General features: G+C 37.7%; 1 pseudogene; it reads left to right on the forward strand.

Moving 5' to 3' along the window:
* The first annotated feature begins 1,766 nt into the window (after positions 1–1,766).
* Positions 1,767–8,545, forward strand: LOC120211603 (annotated as a pseudogene).
* The last annotated feature ends 551 nt before the right edge of the window (positions 8,546–9,096 follow it).

The following is a 9,096-nucleotide window of genomic DNA, read 5'->3' on the forward strand; positions in this document are numbered from 1 at the left end:
TAATATATTAAATTTATAAATAGGATTTTAATAAAATAAATAAATATTATTTATTATATATATATTTACATGACTAAATAATAATAATAATTAAATATATGAACATATAAAATTTAAAATATAAATAAAAAATAACTAAAATTAACATTAAATATAAAAAGTAATAAGACTTATAATTAAATAAAGGTATTAAATGGCTAAATTATAACATTTTAAAATTAGATACCTAATTTACAAATAATTATTTAATATTTCTGTGACTAAACATGCAATTTTTCCTATTTTTAATTTAGGGACTAAATTAAATATATATAAAATTAGAACATCAAATTAAAACATGTTGTTCATGATTAAAATATAAATTATTAAAATCATAATGGCTAATTCGATTATTTTACCTATAATTAAATCAATGATCAAATTATAAAGGAATTAAAATTCATATACCGAATTAAAAAGATCTAAAATTTGATTCAGTGACTTAAATATAAAGTCACAAATTTATAATGGTTGCGAGTATAATTTACCCATTCAAAATTACAAAAACACCATTCCCCAAAACGACGTCGTTCAGGGAGGAGTATTTAAACCCTAATCCCAACGGCCTTGAGGCCAAATTTTCATTTCTCTTCTCTCTCTTTCTCTCTCTAAACTGAGAGAGTTTTAAACTCTCTCGCTTCTCTCTAAATTCCCTCACCGGAGGGAAGCTGATCACCGGTCGGTAGTCGAAAAATATAAAACTCTCTCAAAATATAGATCAAAACGATCTAAAACCGAATCCAACCCCTATTTACCATAAAAACCTCCTATTTACGTAAATCTACAAAAACACCTTTGGGTATTTTGAATCTTTGTGTGACGGTTGGATGTTTGCGGTTTCTCCGGTGACCATTGAGTTCTCTTCGGTAAGTTCTTTCTCTTTCATTTTAATATTTGTTGGTTTTTGGTTTTTTGTGGCTCTTGGTTGTCGGTCCTCTTGTTTGCAGATTCGGTGGTGGCTTTATAGGCCACCACAGTGCTTGCTTCAGACCGGGTAAAGGAGGATCGTTCGGTGAGTCACCAAACTTACAGTGGTGACTCACCCTAAAGCCATAACGTGGACGATCTCCCTTGATCTCTGCTGAAACGGCAGGGAGTAGAACGACAGCTAGCTGAGACGTGGAGCTGCGGGAGCGACGGTGAGATGGTGGCAGCAAGGAGCGGCGGTCGCGTGGCTCTTAGGGTATTATAACCCTAGGGTTATTTCTAGTGCATCTGGGACCGTTGGATCTTAGCCAGATCCAACGGTGGACAAAGAGAGACGGCTGGGGTATTATATATAAACCTTAAATGGGTTTTAGGGTTTTTATTAGGTCGGTCTGGGTTAGGTTCTTGTAATTGGGTCGGTCTAATTTTGGGCCTGCAAAGATATTTGTAATTATTTAATAATAATAATAATAAAAGAAATAAAATAATAATAATAATATAAAAAATACAAATGGGTAAAAATTAGTATCTTCACTCTGTATAGTATTAGTAGATTTTGTCTATAGTTAATAAAATAAGGTAAAAATTTTTATGAGTTTAACGAGCAACGAGTTGAGCAAAATTTTAGTGAGCTTAACGAGTAACAAACTAAGTCGAGCAACAAACTTTTTTAACAAGCACGAGTTGATCGACTCGCTCGATAATCACCCCTGTGGATATCTACAAGTGGTTTTACCCTTTTTAACACACAAACCCTTAAACCCTACCCTTACTAGGTTCCATTGTTATCTCTCTTCAAAGCCCTCAGCTCTATAAACTTTCTCCGTTCCGATGGCTTTAGCTTCCAGGTTCCGTCGCGTCTTCATAGGACCTTCCACTCTTTGTTCTCAGATCTCTTCGCTTCGTCTAAATTCGACTCACTTCCCCGAAGCTCTTCATTAGTGGTATTCTCTCGTTTCCTTTGTTTATCTATTTCTTTTCCCTTGGTTGTCATTTTACTTTCTTCAATTTTCTATTTAAAATCTTGATGTTTTCCATTGGGCTAATGAAAAAGTGAAAGAAAATTTCATGAAAATGAAAACTATCTCATAAAATAAGGGGGAAGTGCTTAAGTACTATGGTATTAGATAACTTGTAACCCCTTAGACCCGACCTATACGTCACGACCAGATCTAACGGATTACATTAAAAAATTTCCTAAGACATTATTCGATAAATTAAAATCCGATTTATAATTAAACATGTTTAAAAATATAATTAATAGCATCAAAGTTCAAATTTAGTAAATTAAAGTCATAAAAATAAAATATTTCGAAATCAGTATCGAAGCAAATCTAACATCAGTAACAAAAGCAGTATTTTCAAAACATAGGCACATATCACCCAAATTAAATGTAGCTCGGAAGATAAAACATTACAACAAAAAGTCATTGTACGAATGTGTAGATCATCCAAGTGCCATGTATGGTTGCCTATCAAAGAAGTATCTGAAAGAGAGAAATTTGGGGGAGTAAGCTAGGGAGCTCAGTGTGTCCTAACAATGCAGAAATAAAACATATAGTTATATTTTTAAAATCAATTCAAGTTATAGTAATTAAAATATCAGTAGAGTTTTTAGTTTAAAATTTCAAAATCGCCCTCCAACCGAGCACCATATGCAGTTCCCCATAATTGTATAACCTAAGGGATTACCTTGGGCCTGAGAGCCTACCCAAAGGTCTATAAGGAATTACTAATCGGTGTCGAACCTATACAAGGAATTACCAACAGCGATTGAACATGCCAGAGTCTTCTTACCATATCCAGAATACCTCGAACAAAAACATTTTTTAGACAATAACTAGAGGTAGAAGTAAATCAGAGTTCAGAAAGATAATAAATTGAGTAAAACAGTAACCAAATATTATAAGTCAGGCAATCATGCTTTAAATTTTAGTAAATCAAGAATCAGACTTCAAATCAGGTAAATTATACAGTAGTCAAATCAGATCAAACATTATATTTTTGAATCAGAGAAAACAATCATGTGCACATGATATTTCAAACATATATTTAAAACAATTATATTGCACACAAGGAACACGCTTCTCAAAAAGTATCAGTCTGGAAGATCTAACGAGCATCGAATTCGTTACGCATTTCTGCTGAACGAGAACCTAGGTTATATCAGAACAAAGTTATAAATCGAAATAATATTCAAAATAGAATATCTAACAGGGTTATGAACTATATGAGTATTCATGGGCTCTCGCGGACGAGCGGATCGGGAGGAAATGGGCAAACAGTCGAAAGGTCAGGAGATCCTCGAGTACCTTAAATATACGATAATAATAATTAGTCTTTGACCCTTCGGTTAAATTAATTGAATACATTCACTTAAATAAATATATATTTTTCAGGTTTACGGGTCAATTCGGAGGCTTTTGGGTTTGAATTTGGCAAAACAGACTTCGGAATCAGACTTAGGACATCGAAAAACATAAAATAGGGTTTTTCCCAAAAAAATTGACTTTTTTAGACAAAGTCAACGAGACCGATCAAAGTCAACGATCTTACCGATCAACAATCAACTCTAGCCAAATTCAACGGGACAGATCGGGTCAAAGCGGTTCGGGTTGGGCAGGTGGGTTGGTTCTGCCTGGACTAGTTCCAGAAATTTCCTAGACCGGACGGAGACCCCCACATGCACTACTAGCGCGTGGTGGCGCATGCGACGGCGACAGGGCCATTTTCTCCGGCCGATTACTCTCAATATAACCAAGGCTTCAATTACAGCCAAAACTAATCCAATATCACCATCAAACCATACCAAAATTACCAAAAATAGATTGGTAACTTACCCACGCCGACGATCGGTGACAGCACATCAACGATGAATAAAATCGGTTGGGTTTTGAGCGCATGGCGACAATGAATCCAATGGTGCAGGCGGTGAGGCAAGCCAACGCCGGAGGCGGCCGAAATCGTCGATGATATACTCGACGACGAGGATTTTTGATGATATTTTCTTGGCTCCTCTACGGTGAACGACGACGATACAAGACAGGCTAGGGGTCAGGTTATGATCACCGTTTGACAGTGAGTCTATTGGTGGCAGTGGCTCGAGCTGGGGTTGCTGGACGACGATAGAATGTGGTGGTAAAGGGGGTCAGCGGAGAAGAGAATTAGGGGTTTAGGAATTTAGGTTTAATTTTGGGGACAAAATCGAGGTTAAATCAATCAGGTAAATTTATTTTTCATTGGGTATAAAAATAGATAATAATTCAGTTCAAGTCCCTGAACTCCCTATAATTCAGACATTGACCCATAAATTTCCAAAAATTATCAATTTAGTCCTTTAATTAAAATAAAAAAATGATTTTAATTTCTCATTTAAAATTGAGGAGTGACAACTCTCCTCCCCTTAAAAGAATTTCGTCATTGAAATTCACCAGACTCGAATAGGAAACAAAAATAGGTCTCTAAGGGTTCTTCATAGGATAAAGGTTAATTACTCTATTGACGATAACAAAGAATCTCATTAGACTCAGAACAAAAACAAGGGTCTCGGTGCCTTAATCAAAAGTCTGAGTGGTCTCAAGATACGAAACTCAAACATAGGAAATGTGTTATAAGACATGCATGACAGGAAACATAATCAATAATAAATATACCTGCAGAAGTCTCGGGCTCAACTCGATCATTGGAACGTCGGGTAGCATAAACAAGGGCAGGTTGTCGAGCCTCAGAAATAGTTGGTCATATACTCTGCGACTGTGCTCTACTATCGACCCTAGAAACAAATTCGGAAGTCTTACCCTGACTGTGACTCCTAGTTGGAGTCTGAAAAGAGGCCTAAGAACTTATAGGAGTCTGAGCAAGTGTCTGATCGACAGGAGTTGGATGCGGACAATTCCTCAGGAAGTGTTTACTGGATCCACAACGAAAACAGGTATTCATCTTCTTACGACACTCTCCACCGTGTCGATTTCCACAGAACTCGCAACTCGATTTCAGAGTGGAATATGAAGAATCACCTCGACTAGCTACTGGAGGTGGAAGAGAAGCAGGCCTCGAATCAGAATGACTTATCTGATGAGCAGCAGTACGAGTTCTTTTATCAGGGCGTGCTGAAGGCACAGATTGACCAGAAGGCCTCCTAGATCGATCTCGATTTACCCTATCAATATCAAGTGTTGAAGCCTCGACTTCCTTCATGTCTTTCACTCTCCCGACGACAACATAAAATACCTCATCCTGATGAGTAACTACCTGATGACACAACTTGTACCGGAGTCTCTAAGCAAACTTCCGACACCTATCTCTCTCGGTAGGTACCAGACTGAGTTCATACTTTAATAACATCAAGAACTCGATCTCGTACTCAGAAACGGTCATATCTCCCTGAACAAGCTCCTGAAATTGCTATCATCTCTGAGCTAGATAACACTATCCCAAAAAACAGTTCCTAAAGCGCTCCATGAAGAAATCCCAAGTCAAACGATCGACCAGAACACTGCTGACAACAGACTCCCACAAAGTATGGGCATTCCCGTCCAACATGGAGACAACTCCTAAATAACGTCACTGCAGATCAAAACCTAGTTGATCCATATGTCGCTTAGTATCACAGAGCCAATCCTTGACCTCAATCAGGGCCACTAAAAGTCCTAACTCCATTTACAATAAAAGTCTGAAAGATTGGGACCTCGGGTGCAACACCTGCAGCTCTGCCGCTCCCTGAATCAACTAGAGAAATTGACGTCCGATATTCTCATTTAATACAACTCTAGTAGACTCAGGCTCAACAACGGTCGCTCGTCTAATCGGAGTAGTCAAACCAATACCAGAGAGACAAGGCAGATTCGTCGGGGTCGTAGGAGCAGGATCATCTATCGGAGGCGGGGGATCTACACGCATCTCATCTACTGGGTCTGCAAATCTAGTTACTAGACCTCGCCCACAGCCAGGTCGACGACCACTCCTAGCACTCATCTTGGTGGCTCTCCAATTTACTACAGAAGATAAAGCCTAGGGTTAGATTGACACTAGGAGTTCCGAACACAATTAAACTCGTAAAAACTTGGTGACATGACCTTCATGACTTGTTTTGTAAAACATTTCAAAACCGTATTTTCAGTTTGGACCCATTCACAGTCCGATGTTTTGAAAACCAAAATCTCTGATACCAAAACTTGTAACCCCCTAGACCCGACCTATGCGTCACGACCAAATCTAACATATTACAATAAAAATTTTCAAAGCCATTCTTCGATAACTTAAAATCCGACTTATAATTAAACATTTTAAAAATATAATTAATAGCATCAAAGCTCAAATTCAGTAAATTAAAGTCATAAAAATAAAATATTTCGAAATCAATATCGAGACAAATCAAACATTAGTAACAAAAGTAGTATTTTCAAAACATAGGCACATGTCACCCAAATTAAATGAGTTCGAAAGATAAAAACATTACAACAAAAAGTCCTGGACCGGCCAGAGACCCTTACGCGCACTGTCAGCGTGTGGCGGCGACAGGGGCCATTTTCTCCGACCGATTACTCCCAATACAACCAATGCTTCAATTACACCCAAAATTAATTCAATATCATCATCAAACCATACCAAAATTACCAAAAACCGATTGGTAACTTACCTATGTCGGCGATTGGCGACGACGCTTCAACGGTGAACAAAACAGGTCGGGTTTTGAGCGTACGATGATGGTGAATCCAATGGTGCAGGCGGTGAGGCAAGGCAACGTCGAAATCGTCGATGATATACTCGGTGACTGGGATTTTCGACGGCCTTTTCTTGGCTCCTCCACGGTGAACGGTGGCGATACACGACGGGCTAGAGGTCGGGCTATGATCACCGTTTGACAGTGAGTCTATTGGTGGCGGTGGCTCGAGCTGGGGTGGTCGGACGGTGATAGAATGTGGCGGTAAAGGGGGGTCGGCGGAGAAGGGAATTGGGGGTTTAGGGATTTGGGTTTGATTTTGGGGACAAAATCAGGGTTAGACCGATCGGGTAAATATATATTTTTCATTGGGTATAAAAATGGGTAAAAATTCGGTTCAAGTCCCCGAACTCCCTATAATTCGAACATTGACCCATAAATTTTCAAAAAAAAATCAATTTAATCCTTTAATTGAAATTAAAAAAAATGATTTTAAATTCTCATTTAAAATCGGGGTGTGACATAGCTGGGGAGCGAAAATTACTGATTGAATTAAACATAAAGCATACAGTTATGTAGCGCAAAAAGCTTTACAGGCATGACCTGATTATTATAACTACGATTTCTGATAGAAGAAGAGCTAAAAGTTTTTTTTACCTAATTAATAGGCGAGAACCAAGGGGGCAGGCAGGCGCCTTTGGTTCCCCAATAATTTTAGTTTTATTCTGGACCCTCCTAAAGTCAAATTCTGGCTTTGCACTGCTAATAAGTCATTCCAAAAATAGTTTAGTATTTGTCTTGTCACTTGTATGGATCATGCTTTGCAATCACATTCCTACTCTAATGGCAAATGATTTAAGTATTTTAGTAGTAGTGGATATGGTGTTCGGTCAATACAATGTGCCCTTGGACATTTCCAACCAAGGTTTCAATTTAGGGATTTTCTATTCCGGTTTTTAGCAACCCTCAGGAGACCTTGAAATGCAATAGCTGGTTTGGTCTTTAGTCAGCATCAGAAGCTAGCATTAATTAAAATAACTACTTTAGCAAGCAAGAAATAGGAGAAGGGGTGTGCAAGGTGCCCACAGTAGTTCCCTCTGGCACTTCAGTTGATTTCTGGACTTCAAAACATATCTTCCATTTTTGGGTGAACTCGGTCGACATCTGAGATTGTTAAAATTCGGATGGGGAGATCATCTAATCTCTGCATGGATGGTAGAAATTATAGGGATGGAACACTAGTTCTATAGTTCAATGGCAAATTGACTCACAGATGGATTCTCCAACAGTTGGTGCACAACGGCACTTCCAAATTTTAGTCAGAATTACTCTTTTTATCCTCAAGGTGGTTATGTTCCTCTGGAATGTAACCAATAAGAGAAGTAGACATTATTTGCCTTTCTTGTTAAATTTTATTTTATGTTTCCTTTCATCACTGCCTGCTGACACTTTTTATTTTATTTTATCATAATCTCTCCATATCCGTGTCTATTAAACAGGTCTTTCAAAAGAAACAACAGATGAACAGTTTAAAGATGCATTTAACCCATTCGGCCAGATTGTTGAAGGTAATTTAGCCTTTCCCCTCATCATTTCTTTTTTTATTTGGTCGTCGGAATTCTTTTTATATTTGGTCTTTGGGAATTATGTTTTCTTTCTTGCAACAATTTTTTTGTGTTGCTTTCATCAAGATATATTGCTTCAAATGATCTTGCAGCCAAAATTATAAGAGAGAGAGCCACTGGAAGGTCAAAAGGGTTCGGTTTTGTTACATAAAAGTCCATCGAAGAAGCTGAGAAGGCTAGAGAAGAAATGAATGCTAAGTTTTTGCATGGATGGGCTATTTTCGTAGACCCTACCAAACGCCAAACCAAGGTGATTCGGACCTCCACCAAGATCAGGATCCGAGCTTTCTGAAACAGGTTTAGGGTATTTCAGTTAAAAGATGCAGCCAATGAGGAATTTAATTAAATTCAAAAAGGTTGAAATACATACAATGGAAGTTGAAACCTATGATTCCTTCATTCAGGATGGGGAAACACACCTATTTGTACTCATCTTATATTCCTAGTTGGAACTGTTAATTGTCTTGCACTCAAGTTTTCTACTTGGCTTGTAAGAAAATTTTTACTCCCAAGACTGAAAGTTAACATCAGGTTCCATGAAGAACATTCAAGTGATATCTATAACTTATATATTATATCGTTTTGGTGTTTTGAGTAGATGGATTCTGCATTCACTTTTAAGGCTATATTTGTTATAAGCCAAAAGCAGAGAATTAGATGCCATTCTTATGGACTTGGAAGGCACATTCCACAGCAAATGCCATGTAATTTCTCAAAGCTAATAAAATATTTAGGGCATAAGATTTCCAATACTTTCCATCTCATTAAAGAAGTATTAGTAATATTCTATTTTACATAGCAAAATATAGTTCAGGTGCAGCCTAAGACACAGCACAATGACAA

This window comes from Hibiscus syriacus, unplaced genomic scaffold, assembly GCF_006381635.1.
Source record: "Hibiscus syriacus cultivar Baekdansim isolate YM2019G1 unplaced genomic scaffold, ASM638163v2 tig00109973_pilon, whole genome shotgun sequence".
NCBI classification, from domain to species: domain Eukaryota; kingdom Viridiplantae; phylum Streptophyta; class Magnoliopsida; order Malvales; family Malvaceae; genus Hibiscus; species Hibiscus syriacus.